This window comes from Stenella coeruleoalba (genome assembly GCF_951394435.1).
Source record: "Stenella coeruleoalba genome assembly, contig: scaffold_198, whole genome shotgun sequence".
NCBI lineage: Eukaryota > Metazoa > Chordata > Mammalia > Artiodactyla > Delphinidae > Stenella > Stenella coeruleoalba.
The window spans coordinates 270,702-285,581 of NW_027646281.1; positions in this window are offsets into that span (position 1 = coordinate 270,702).

Consider the following 14,880-nt stretch of genomic DNA (forward strand, 5'->3'; position numbering starts at 1 on the left):
TTCAGGTACGATGATTCTAACTGAAATAAGTCACACAGAAAAAGAAACATCATAAGATATCACTAATACACGGAATGTAAACTTGGCTACACAGGAACTGCATTCCAAAACAGAACAGGGTCTCAAATTTAGAAAACCAACTTATGCTTGCTTAAGGGGAAAGGTGAGTTGGGGTGCTGCATAAAACCAGAGATTGAAATGAGCACAGATAAAGTTCCTTAAGCCAAATATGGAATAGACAAGAGCTACTCCTTGCTCAACGAAATGGACTCAACACCGCATATTAAACGCCTAAGAATGTACCTGACTAGTAAGTATCTTAAAACCTATGGATTGCTATGTCTCCAAAAGAGAATCAAGCTTGTGTACAGGGGCATAAACGCAGCAGTGATAGGATTGGAGAGGTTCGGTGAGCAAATGAAGACCCTTTGAAGTCATATTGCATGGTACCCATTACACGGGTCTCAACTCTCCAGGTTTAAGGTATTCTTCCTTCAGCTAAAACATGCATGTGGAACCCAGAGTATGATCAACCATGTGAACGGGAGACGTGTTCAAATATGTCTCAGTTTTCCTCCCCTGGTACTCGGGTGCAACATTCCAAACGCTTTACTAACACTCTCCCGACTTGGAGAGTCAGTGCCTTTAACCTCCTGTTTGGCCCAGTTTGCAATTTCTGCGGAAGATGAACAGGAATAGCGAGAACCAATGAGAGGCTAGCTGGAGGTGTCTGAACGGGCAAATTTAACTCTCATTTCCCACCAGGAAGAGGAATTAATCAAAGGCTCAGCATGCCGGGCCGGAACCAGATTAGGGCCTGAAGCCATCCTGCAGTGTTGCGGCCAGGTCACAAGAAAGCGAGTTGAAGAAAGGAGCTCAGGGGCACTGTAATTCACAAACCTGCAGAGTTATAAATGACAGCTATCGTCCAAAAATAGACTGAAGTAAGGCTGCCAAGAGGACTTGAAAGCGGGGCAGAATTGCAGGAAACCGATTTCAGGAAGTAGACTAGAATTGCACTGAAAGCATAGGAAAAGAGGCAGAACGTCCACAATGATGCACTTGGCCAAAAAGGGCGTATGCGTTTTTTCCTGAATATATTCAGGAAAAAACGCATACGCCCTTTTTGGCCAACCAAGCAAGCTTGCAAAGGAAATCTGCACTACAATGAAGTCTCACTTCCCCCCGGTCAAAAGGGCCATCTGAAAAAAGTGTAAAGTCCAGAAAGGCAGGACAGGCCATGGAGAACTGTGAGCCTTGTTATGCTGAAAGGCGGGATGTAAATTGCCAACAACCACTCGGGAGAAGTGTATGGTGTTTCCTGAAACATCTAAAAAACAAAGCAACAGAGCCTAGGGCACTTCCACTTATGGTCCTATAGCTTAGGGAATTTAAAATCAAAAAGACACAGCCACCCCAAAGTTTGGAACGGCTCTGTTTACAAGAACCTCGTTTACAGTACAAGTTCAACATCGCAGAAAGTGAAAAATGGATAAAGAAGTTGTGGTATTTACTTACAAAGCAATATCACTCAGCAATGAAATCTGTGTCATCAGGCCCTTAGCAGCACAATGAGTGGATTCAGGTATGATGATTCTAACTGAAATAAGTCACACAGAAAAAGAAACATCATAAGATATCAGTAATACACGGAATGTAAACTTGGCTACACAGGAACTGAATTACAGAACAGAACAGGGTCTCAAATTTAGAAAACCAACTTATGCTTGCTTAAGGGGAAAGGTGAGTTGGGGTGCTGCATAAAACCAGAGATTGAAATGAGCACAGATAAAGTTCCTTAAGCCAAATATGGAATAGACAAGAGCTACTCCTTGCTCAACGAAATGGCCTCAACACCCCATATTAAACGCCTAAGAATGTACCTGACTAGTAAGTATCTTAAAACCTATGGATTGCTATGTCTCCGAAAGAGAATCAAGCATGTGTACAGGGGCATAAACGCAGCAGTGATAGGATTGGAGAGGTTCGGTGAGCAAATGAAGACCCTTTGAAGTCATATTGCATGGTTCCCATTCCACGGGTTTCAACTACCCAGGTTTAAGGTATTCTTCCTTCAGCTAAAACATGCATGTGGAACCCAGAGTATGATCAACCATGTGATTGGGAGACGTGTTCAAATATGTCCCAGTATTCGTACCCTGGTACTCGGGTGCAACATTCCAGACGCTTTACTAACACTCTCCCGACTTGGAGAGTCAGTCCCTTTAACCTCCTGTTTGGCCCAGTTTGCAATTTCTGCGGAAGATGAACAGGAATAGCGAGAACCAATGAGAGGCTAGCTGGAGGTGTCTGGACGGGCAAATTTAACTCTCATTTCCCACCAGGAAGAGGAATTAACCAAAGGCTCAGCGTGCCGTGCCAGAACCAGATTAGGGCCTGAAGCCATCCTGCGGTGTTGCGGCCAGCTCAAAAGAAAGCGAGTTGAAGAAAGGAGCTCAGAGGCACTGTAATTCACAAACCTGCAGAGTTATAAATGACAGCTATCGTCCAAAAATAGACTGAAGTAAGGCTGCCAAGAGGACTTGAAAGCGGGGCAGAATTGCAGGAAACCGATTTCAGGAGGTAGACTGGAATTGCATTGAAAGCATAGGAAAAGAGGCAGAACGTCCACAATGATGCACTTGGCCAAAAACGGCGTATGCATTTTTTCCTGAATATATTCAGGAAAAAACGCATACACCCTTTTTGGCCAACCAAGCAAGCTTGCAAAGGAAATCTGCACTACAATGAAGTCTCACTTCCCCCCGGTCAAAAGGGCCATCTGAAAAAAGTGTAAAATCCAGAAAGGCAGGACAGGCCATGGAGAACTGGGAGCCTTGTTATGCTGATGGGCGGGATGTAAATTACCAACAGACACTCAGGAGAAGTGTATGGTGTTTCCTGAAACATCTAAAAAACAAAGCAACAGAGCCTAGGGCACTGCCACTTATGGTCCTATAGCTTAGGGAAATTAAAATCAAAAAGAAACAGCCACCCCAAAGTTTGGAACAGCTCTGTTTACAAGAAACTCATTTATAGTACAAGTTCAACATCGCAGAAAGTGAAAAATGGATAAAGTTGTGGTATTTACTTACAAAGCAACATCACTCAGCAATGAAATCTGTGTCACAAGGCCCTTAGCAGCACAATGAGTGGATTCAGGTATGATGATTCTAACTGAAATAAGTCACACAGAAAAAGAAACATCATAAGATATCAGTAATACACGGAATGTAAACTTGGCTACACAGGAACTGAATTAGAGAACAGAACAGGGTCTCAAATTTAGAAAACCAACTTATGCTTGCTTAAGGGGAAAGGTGAGTTGGGGTGCTGCATAAAATCAGAGATTGAAATGAGCACAGATAAAGTTCCTTAAGCCAAATATGGAATAGACAAGAGCTACTCCTTGCTCAACGAAATGGACTCAACACCGCATATTAAACGCCTAAGAATGTACCTGACTAGTAAGTATCTTAAAACCTATGGATTGCTATGTCTCTGAAAGAGAATCAAGCATGTGTACAGGGGCATAAACGCAGCAGTGATAGGATTGGAGAGGTTCGGTGAGCAAATGAAGACCCTTTGAAGTCATATTGCATGGTACCCATTACACGGGTCTCAACTCTCCAGGTTTAAGGTATTCTTCCTTCAGCTAAAACATGCATGTGGAACCCAGAGTATGATCAACCGTGTGAACGGGAGACGTGTTCAAATATGTCTCAGTTTTCCTCCCCTGGTACTCGGGTGCAACATTCCAGATGCTTTACTAACACTCTCCCGACTTGGAGAGTCAGTCCCTTTAACCTCCTGTTTGGCCCAGTTTGCAATTTCTGTGGAAGATGAACAGGAATAGCGAGAACCAATGAGAGGCTAGCTGGAGGTGTCTGGATGGGCAAATTTAACTCTCATTTCCCACCAGGAAGAGGAATTAACCAAAGGCTCAGCGTGCCGTGCCAGAACCAGATTAGGGCCTGAAGCCATCCTGCGGTGTTGCGGCCAGCTCACAAGAAAGCGAGTTGAAGAAAGGAGCTCAGGGGCACTGTAATTCACAAACCTGCAGAGTTATAAATGACAGCTATCGTCCAAAAATAGACTGAAGTAAGGCTGCCAAGAGGACTTGAAAGCGGGGCAGAATTGCAGGAAACCGATTTCAGGAGGTAGACTGGAATTGTATTGAAAGCATAGGAAAAGAGGCAGAACGTCCACAATGATGCACTTGGCCAAAAAGGGCGTATGCGTTTTTTCCTGAATATATTCAGGAAAAAACGCATACGCCCTTTTTGGCCAACCAAGCAAGCTTGCAAAGGAAATCTGCACTACAATGAAGTCTCACTTCCCCCCGGTCAAAAGGGCCATCTGAAAAATGTGTAAAATCCAGAAAGGCAGGACAGGCCATGGAGAACTGGGAGCCTTGTTATGCTGATGGGCGGGATGTAAATTGCCAACAGACACTCGGGAGAAGTGTATGGTGTTTCCTGAAACATCTAAAAAACAAAGCAACAGAGCCTAGGGCACTTCCACTTATGGTCCTATAGCTTAGGGAAATTAAAATCAAAAAGACACAGCCACCCCAAAGTTTGGGACGCCTCTGTTTACAAGAACCTCGTTTACAGTACAATTTCAACATCGCAGAAAGTGAAAAATGGATAAAGAAGTTGTGGTATTTACTTACAAAGCAATATCACTCAGCAATGAAATCTATGTCATCAGGCCCTTAGCAGCACAATGAGTGGATTCAGGTATGATGATTCTAACTGAAATAAGTCACACAGAAAAAGAAACATCATAAGATATCAGTAATATATGGAATGTAAACTTGGCTACACAGGAACTGAATTACAGAACAGAACAGGATCTCAAATTTAGAAAACCAACTTATGCTTGCTTAAGGGGAAAGGTGAGTTGTGGTGCTGCATAAAACCAGAGATTGAAATGAGCACAGATAAAGTTCCTTAAGCCAAATATGGAATAGACAAGAGCTACTCCTTGCTCAACGAAATGGACTCAACACCGCATATTAAACGCCTAAGAATGTACCTGACTAGTAAGTATCTTAAAACCTATAGATTGCTATGTCTCCGAAAGAGAATCAAGCATGTGTACAGGGGCAAAAACGCAGCAGTGATAGGATTGGAGAGGTTCGGTGAGCAAATGAAGACCCTTTGAAGTCATATTGCATGGTACCCATTCCACGGGTTTCAACTACCCAGGTTTTAGGTATTCTTCCTTCAGCTAAAACATGCATGTGGAACCCAGAGTATGATCAACTGTGTGAACGGGAGACGTGTTCAAATATGTCTCATTTTTTATACCCTGGTACTCGGGTGCAACATTCCAGACGCTTTACTAACACTCTCCCGACTTGGAGAGTCAGTCCCTTTAATCTCCTGTTTGGCCCAGTTTGCAATTTCTGCGGAAGATGAACAGGAATAGCGAGAACCAATGAGAGACTAGCTGGAGGTGTCTGGACGGGCAAATTTAACACTCACATCCCACCAGCAAGAGGAATTAACCAAAGGCTCAGCGTGCCGTGCCAGAACCAGATTAGGGCCTGAAGCCATCCTGCGGTGTTGCGGCCAGGTCACAAGAAAGCGAGTTGAAGAAAGGAGCTCAGGGGCACTGTAATTCACAAACCTGCAGAGTTATAAATGACAGGTATCGTCCAAAAATAGACTGAAGTAAGGCTGCCAAGAGGACTTGAAAGCGGGGCAGAATTGCAGGAAACCGATTTCAGGAGGTAGACTGGAATTGCATTGAAAGCATAGGAAAAGAGGCAGAACGTCCACAATGATGCACTTGGCCAAAAAGGGCGTATGCGTTTTTTCCTGAATATATTCAGGAAAAAACGCATACGCCCTTTTTGGCCAACCAAGCAAGCTTGCAAAGGAAATCTGCACTACAATGAAGTCTCACTTCCCCCCGGTCAAAAGGGCCATCTGAAAAAAGTGTAAAATCCAGAAAGGCAGGACAGGCCATGGAGAACTGGGAGCCTTGTTATGCTGATGGGCGCGATGTAAATTGCCACAGACACTCGGGAGAAGTGTATGGTGTTTCCTGAAACATGTAAAAAACAAAGCAACAGAGCCTAGGGCACTTCCACTTATGGTCCTATAGATTAGGGAAATTAAAATAAAAAAGACACAGCCACCCCAAAGTTTGGGACGCCTCTGTTTACAAGAACCTCGTTTACAGTACAAGTTCAACATCGCAGAAAGTGAAAAATGGATAAAGAAGTTGTGGTATTTACTTACAAAGCAATATCACTCAGCAATGAAATCTGTGTCATCAGGCCCTTAGCAGCACAATGAGTGGATTCAGGTATGATGATTCTAACTGAAATAAGTCACACAGAAAAAGAAACATCATAAGATATCAGTAATACACGGAATGTAAACTTGGCTACACAGGAACTGAATTACAGAACAGAACAGGGTCTCAAATTTAGAAAACCAACTTATGCTTGCTTAAGGGGAAAGGTGAGTTGGGGTGCTGCATAAAACCAGAGATTGAAATGAGCACAGATAAAGTTCCTTAAGCCAAATATGGAATAGACAAGAGCTACTCCTTGCTCAACGAAATGGACTCAACACCCCATATTAAACGCCTAAGAATGTACCTGACTAGTAAGTATCTTAAAACCTATGGATTGCTATGTCTCCGAAAGAGAATCAAGCATGTGTACAGGGGCATAAACGCAGCAGTGATAGGATTGGAGAGGTTCGGTGAGCAAATGAAGACCCTTTGAAGTCATATTGCATGGTTCCCATTCCACGGGTTTCAACTACCCAGGTTTAAGGTATTCTTCCTTCAGCTAAAACATGCATGTGGAACCCAGAGTATGATCAACCATGTGATTGGGAGACGTGTTCAAATATGTCCCAGTATTCGTACCCTGGTACTCGGGTGCAACATTCCAGACGCTTTACTAACACTCTCCCGACTTGGAGAGTCAGTCCCTTTAACCTCCTGTTTGGCCCAGTTTGCAATTTCTGCGGAAGATGAACAGGAATAGCGAGAACCAATGAGAGGCTAGCTGGAGGTGTCTGGACGGGCAAATTTAACTCTCATTTCCCACCAGGAAGAGGAATTAACCAAAGGCTCAGCGTGCCGTGCCAGAACCAGATTAGGGCCTGAAGCCATCCTGCGGTGTTGCGGCCAGCTCAAAAGAAAGCGAGTTGAAGAAAGGAGCTCAGAGGCACTGTAATTCACAAACCTGCAGAGTTATAAATGACAGCTATCGTCCAAAAATAGACTGAAGTAAGGCTGCCAAGAGGACTTGAAAGCGGGGCAGAATTGCAGGAAACCGATTTCAGGAGGTAGACTGGAATTGCATTGAAAGCATAGGAAAAGAGGCAGAACGTCCACAATGATGCACTTGGCCAAAAACGGCGTATGCGTTTTTTCCTGAATATATTCAGGAAAAAACGCATACACCCTTTTTGGCCAACCAAGCAAGCTTGCAAAGGAAATCTGCACTACAATGAAGTCTCACTTCCCCCCGGTCAAAAGGGCCATCTGAAAAAAGTGTAAAATCCAGAAAGGCAGGACAGGCCATGGAGAACTGGGAGCCTTGTTATGCTGATGGGCGGGATGTAAATTACCAACAGACACTCAGGAGAAGTGTATGGTGTTTCCTGAAACATCTAAAAAACAAAGCAACAGAGCCTAGGGCACTGCCACTTATGGTCCTATAGCTTAGGGAAATTAAAATCAAAAAGAAACAGCCACCCCAAAGTTTGGAACGGCTCTGTTTACAAGAAACTCATTTATAGTACAAGTTCAACATCGCAGAAAGTGAAAAATGGATAAAGTTGTGGTATTTACTTACAAAGCAACATCACTCAGCAATGAAATCTGTGTCACAAGGCCCTTAGCAGCACAATGAGTGGATTCAGGTATGATGATTCTAACTGAAATAAGTCACACAGAAAAAGAAACATCATAAGATATCAGTAATACACGGAATGTAAACTTGGCTACACAGGAACTGAATTACAGAACAGAACAGGGTCTCAAATTTAGAAAACCAACTTATGCTTGCTTAAGGGGAAAGGTGAGTTGGGGTGCTGCATAAAATCAGAGATTGAAATGAGCACAGATAAAGTTCCTTAAGCCAAATATGGAATAGACAAGAGCTACTCCTTGCTCAACGAAATGGACTCAACACCGCATATTAAACGCCTAAGAATGTACCTGACTAGTAAGTATCTTAAAACCTATGGATTGCTATGTCTCTGAAAGAGAATCAAGCATGTGTACAGGGGCATAAACGCAGCAGTGATAGGATTGGAGAGGTTCGGTGAGCAAATGAAGACCCTTTGAAGTCATATTGCATGGTACCCATTACACGGGTCTCAACTCTCCAGGTTTAAGGTATTCTTCCTTCAGCTAAAACATGCATGTGGAACCCAGAGTATGATCAACCGTGTGAACGGGAGACGTGTTCAAATATGTCTCAGTTTTCCTCCCCTGGTACTCGGGTGCAACATTCCAGATGCTTTACTAACACTCTCCCGACTTGGAGAGTCAGTCCCTTTAACCTCCTGTTTGGCCCAGTTTGCAATTTCTGTGGAAGATGAACAGGAATAGCGAGAACCAATGAGAGGCTAGCTGGAGGTGTCTGGATGGGCAAATTTAACTCTCATTTCCCACCAGGAAGAGGAATTAACCAAAGGCTCAGCGTGCCGTGCCAGAACCAGATTAGGGCCTGAAGCCATCCTGCGGTGTTGCGGCCAGCTCACAAGAAAGCGAGTTGAAGAAAGGAGCTCAGGGGCACTGTAATTCACAAACCTGCAGAGTTATAAATGACAGCTATCGTCCAAAAATAGACTGAAGTAAGGCTGCCAAGAGGACTTGAAAGCGGGGCAGAATTGCAGGAAACCGATTTCAGGAGGTAGACTGGAATTGTATTGAAAGCATAGGAAAAGAGGCAGAACGTCCACAATGATGCACTTGGCCAAAAAGGGCGTATGCGTTTTTTCCTGAATATATTCAGGAAAAAACGCATACGCCCTTTTTGGCCAACCAAGCAAGCTTGCAAAGGAAATCTGCACTACAATGAAGTCTCACTTCCCCCCGGTCAAAAGGGCCATCTGAAAAATGTGTAAAATCCAGAAAGGCAGGACAGGCCATGGAGAACTGGGAGCCTTGTTATGCTGATGGGCGGGATGTAAATTGCCAACAGACACTCGGGAGAAGTGTATGGTGTTTCCTGAAACATCTAAAAAACAAAGCAACAGAGCCTAGGGCACTTCCACTTATGGTCCTATAGCTTAGGGAAATTAAAATCAAAAAGACACAGCCACCCCAAAGTTTGGGACGCCTCTGTTTACAAGAACCTCGTTTACAGTACAATTTCAACATCGCAGAAAGTGAAAAATGGATAAAGAAGTTGTGGTATTTACTTACAAAGCAATATCACTCAGCAATGAAATCTATGTCATCAGGCCCTTAGCAGCACAATGAGTGGATTCAGGTATGATGATTCTAACTGAAATAAGTCACACAGAAAAAGAAACATCATAAGATATCAGTAATATATGGAATGTAAACTTGGCTACACAGGAACTGAATTACAGAACAGAACAGGATCTCAAATTTAGAAAACCAACTTATGCTTGCTTAAGGGGAAAGGTGAGTTGTGGTGCTGCATAAAACCAGAGATTGAAATGAGCACAGATAAAGTTCCTTAAGCCAAATATGGAATAGACAAGAGCTACTCCTTGCTCAACGAAATGGACTCAACACCGCATATTAAACGCCTAAGAATGTACCTGACTAGTAAGTATCTTAAAACCTATAGATTGCTATGTCTCCGAAAGAGAATCAAGCATGTGTACAGGGGCAAAAACGCAGCAGTGATAGGATTGGAGAGGTTCGGTGAGCAAATGAAGACCCTTTGAAGTCATATTGCATGGTACCCATTCCACGGGTTTCAACTACCCAGGTTTTAGGTATTCTTCCTTCAGCTAAAACATGCATGTGGAACCCAGAGTATGATCAACTGTGTGAACGGGAGACGTGTTCAAATATGTCTCATTTTTTATACCCTGGTACTCGGGTGCAACATTCCAGACGCTTTACTAACACTCTCCCGACTTGGAGAGTCAGTCCCTTTAATCTCCTGTTTGGCCCAGTTTGCAATTTCTGCGGAAGATGAACAGGAATAGCGAGAACCAATGAGAGACTAGCTGGAGGTGTCTGGACGGGCAAATTTAACACTCACATCCCACCAGCAAGAGGAATTAACCAAAGGCTCAGCGTGCCGTGCCAGAACCAGATTAGGGCCTGAAGCCATCCTGCGGTGTTGCGGCCAGGTCACAAGAAAGCGAGTTGAAGAAAGGAGCTCAGGGGCACTGTAATTCACAAACCTGCAGAGTTATAAATGACAGGTATCGTCCAAAAATAGACTGAAGTAAGGCTGCCAAGAGGACTTGAAAGCGGGGCAGAATTGCAGGAAACCGATTTCAGGAGGTAGACTGGAATTGCATTGAAAGCATAGGAAAAGAGGCAGAACGTCCACAATGATGCACTTGGCCAAAAAGGGCGTATGCGTTTTTTCCTGAATATATTCAGGAAAAAACGCATACGCCCTTTTTGGCCAACCAAGCAAGCTTGCAAAGGAAATCTGCACTACAATGAAGTCTCACTTCCCCCCGGTCAAAAGGGTCATCTGAAAAAAGTGTAAAATCCAGAAAGGCAGGACAGGCCATGGAGAACTGGGAGCCTTGTTATGCTGATGGGCGCGATGTAAATTGCCACAGACACTCGGGAGAAGTGTATGGTGTTTCCTGAAACATGTAAAAAACAAAGCAACAGAGCCTAGGGCACTTCCACTTATGGTCCTATAGATTAGGGAAATTAAAATAAAAAAGACACAGCCACCCCAAAGTTTGGGACGCCTCTGTTTACAAGAACCTCGTTTACAGTACAAGTTCAACATCGCAGAAAGTGAAAAATGGATAAAGAAGTTGTGGTATTTACTTACAAAGCAATATCACTCAGCAATGAAATCTGTGTCATCAGGCCCTTAGCAGCACAATGAGTGGATTCAGGTATGATGATTCTAACTGAAATAAGTCACACAGAAAAAGAAACATCATAAGATATCAGTAATACACGGAATGTAAACTTGGCTACACAGGAACTGAATTACAGAACAGAACAGGGTCTCAAATTTAGAAAACCAACTTATGCTTGCTTAAGGGTAAAGGTGAGTTGCGGTGCTCCATAAAACCAGAGATTGAAATGAGCACAGATAAAGTTCCTTAAGCCAAATATGGAATAGACAACAGCTACTCCTTGCTCAATGAAATGGACTCAACACCGCATATTAAACGCCTAAGAATGTACCTGCCTAGTAAGTATCTTAAAACCTATGGATTGCAATGTCTCCGAAAGAGAATCAAGCATGTGTACAGGGGCTTAAACGCAGCAGTGATAGGTTTGGAGATGTTCGGTGAGCAAATGAAGACCCTTTGAATTCATATTGCATGGTACCCATTCCACGGGTTTCAACTACCCAGGTTTAAGGTATTCTTCCTTCAGCTAAAACATGCATGTGGAACCCAGAGTATGATCAACCATGTGAACGGGAGACGTGTTCAAATATGTCTCAGTTTTCCTCCCCTGGTACTCGGGTGCAACATTCCAAACGCTTTACTAACACTCTCCCGACTTGGAGAGTCAGTGCCTTTAACCTCCTGTTTGGCCCAGTTTGCAATTTCTGCGGAAGATGAACAGGAATAGCGAGAACCAATGAGAGGCTAGCTGGAGGTGTCTGAACGGGCAAATTTAACTCTCATTTCCCACCAGGAAGAGGAATTAATCAAAGGCTCAGCATGCCGGGCCGGAACCAGATTAGGGCCTGAAGCCATCCTGCGGTGTTGCGGCCAGGTCACAAGAAAGCGAGTTGAAGAAAGGAGCTCAGGGGCACTGTAATTCACAAACCTGCAGAGTTATAAATGACAGCTATCGTCCAAAAATAGACTGAAGTAAGGCTGCCAAGAGGACTTGAAAGCGGGGCAGAATTGCAGGAAACCGATTTCAGGAAGTAGACTAGAATTGCATTGAAAGCATAGGAAAAGAGGCAGAACGTCCACAATGATGCACTTGGCCAAAAAGGGCGTATGCGTTTTTTCCTGAATATATTCAGGAAAAAACGCATACGCCCTTTTTGGCCAACCAAGCAAGCTTGCAAAGGAAATCTGCACTACAATGAAGTCTCACTTCCCCCCGGTCAAAAGGGCCATCTGAAAAAAGTGTAAAGTCCAGAAAGGCAGGACAGGCCATGGAGAACTGTGAGCCTTGTTATGCTGAAAGGCGGGATGTAAATTGCCAACAACCACTCGGGAGAAGTGTATGGTGTTTCCTGAAACATCTAAAAAACAAAGCAACAGAGCCTAGGGCACTTCCACTTATGGTCCTATAGCTTAGGGAATTTAAAATCAAAAAGACACAGCCACCCCAAAGTTTGGGACGCCTCTGTTTACAAGAACCTCGTTTACAGTACAATTTCAACATCGCAGAAAGTGAAAAATGGATAAAGAAGTTGTGGTATTTACTTACAAAGCAATATCACTCAGCAATGAAATCTATGTCATCAGGCCCTTAGCAGCACAATGAGTGGATTCAGGTATGATGATTCTAACTGAAATAAGTCACACAGAAAAAGAAACATCATAAGATATCAGTAATATATGGAATGTAAACTTGGCTACACAGGAACTGAATTACAGAACAGAACAGGATCTCAAATTTAGAAAACCAACTTATGCTTGCTTAAGGGGAAAGGTGAGTTGTGGTGCTGCATAAAACCAGAGATTGAAATGAGCACAGATAAAGTTCCTTAAGCCAAATATGGAATAGACAAGAGCTACTCCTTGCTCAACGAAATGGACTCAACACCGCATATTAAACGCCTAAGAATGTACCTGACTAGTAAGTATCTTAAAACCTATAGATTGCTATGTCTCCGAAAGAGAATCAAGCATGTGTACAGGGGCAAAAACGCAGCAGTGATAGGATTGGAGAGGTTCGGTGAGCAAATGAAGACCCTTTGAAGTCATATTGCATGGTACCCATTCCACGGGTTTCAACTACCCAGGTTTTAGGTATTCTTCCTTCAGCTAAAACATGCATGTGGAACCCAGAGTATGATCAACTGTGTGAACGGGAGACGTGTTCAAATATGTCTCATTTTTTATACCCTGGTACTCGGGTGCAACATTCCAGACGCTTTACTAACACTCTCCCGACTTGGAGAGTCAGTCCCTTTAATCTCCTGTTTGGCCCAGTTTGCAATTTCTGCGGAAGATGAACAGGAATAGCGAGAACCAATGAGAGACTAGCTGGAGGTGTCTGGACGGGCAAATTTAACACTCACATCCCACCAGCAAGAGGAATTAACCAAAGGCTCAGCGTGCCGTGCCAGAACCAGATTAGGGCCTGAAGCCATCCTGCGGTGTTGCGGCCAGGTCACAAGAAAGCGAGTTGAAGAAAGGAGCTCAGGGGCACTGTAATTCACAAACCTGCAGAGTTATAAATGACAGGTATCGTCCAAAAATAGACTGAAGTAAGGCTGCCAAGAGGACTTGAAAGCGGGGCAGAATTGCAGGAAACCGATTTCAGGAGGTAGACTGGAATTGCATTGAAAGCATAGGAAAAGAGGCAGAACGTCCACAATGATGCACTTGGCCAAAAAGGGCGTATGCGTTTTTTCCTGAATATATTCAGGAAAAAACGCATACGCCCTTTTTGGCCAACCAAGCAAGCTTGCAAAGGAAATCTGCACTACAATGAAGTCTCACTTCCCCCCGGTCAAAAGGGTCATCTGAAAAAAGTGTAAAATCCAGAAAGGCAGGACAGGCCATGGAGAACTGGGAGCCTTGTTATGCTGATGGGCGCGATGTAAATTGCCACAGACACTCGGGAGAAGTGTATGGTGTTTCCTGAAACATGTAAAAAACAAAGCAACAGAGCCTAGGGCACTTCCACTTATGGTCCTATAGATTAGGGAAATTAAAATAAAAAAGACACAGCCACCCCAAAGTTTGGGACGCCTCTGTTTACAAGAACCTCGTTTACAGTACAAGTTCAACATCGCAGAAAGTGAAAAATGGATAAAGAAGTTGTGGTATTTACTTACAAAGCAATATCACTCAGCAATGAAATCTGTGTCATCAGGCCCTTAGCAGCACAATGAGTGGATTCAGGTATGATGATTCTAACTGAAATAAGTCACACAGAAAAAGAAACATCATAAGATATCAGTAATACACGGAATGTAAACTTGGCTACACAGGAACTGAATTACAGAACAGAACAGGGTCTCAAATTTAGAAAACCAACTTATGCTTGCTTAAGGGTAAAGGTGAGTTGCGGTGCTCCATAAAACCAGAGATTGAAATGAGCACAGATAAAGTTCCTTAAGCCAAATATGGAATAGACAACAGCTACTCCTTGCTCAATGAAATGGACTCAACACCGCATATTAAACGCCTAAGAATGTACCTGCCTAGTAAGTATCTTAAAACCTATGGATTGCAATGTCTCCGAAAGAGAATCAAGCATGTGTACAGGGGCTTAAACGCAGCAGTGATAGGTTTGGAGATGTTCGGTGAGCAAATGAAGACCCTTTGAATTCATATTGCATGGTACCCATTCCACGGGTTTCAACTACCCAGGTTTAAGGTATTCTTCCTTCAGCTAAAACATGCATGTGGAACCCAGAGTATGATCAACCATGTGAACGGGAGACGTGTTCAAATATGTCTCAGTTTTCCTCCCCTGGTACTCGGGTGCAACATTCCAAACGCTTTACTAACACTCTCCCGACTTGGAGAGTCAGTGCCTTTAACCTCCTGTTTGGCCCAGTTT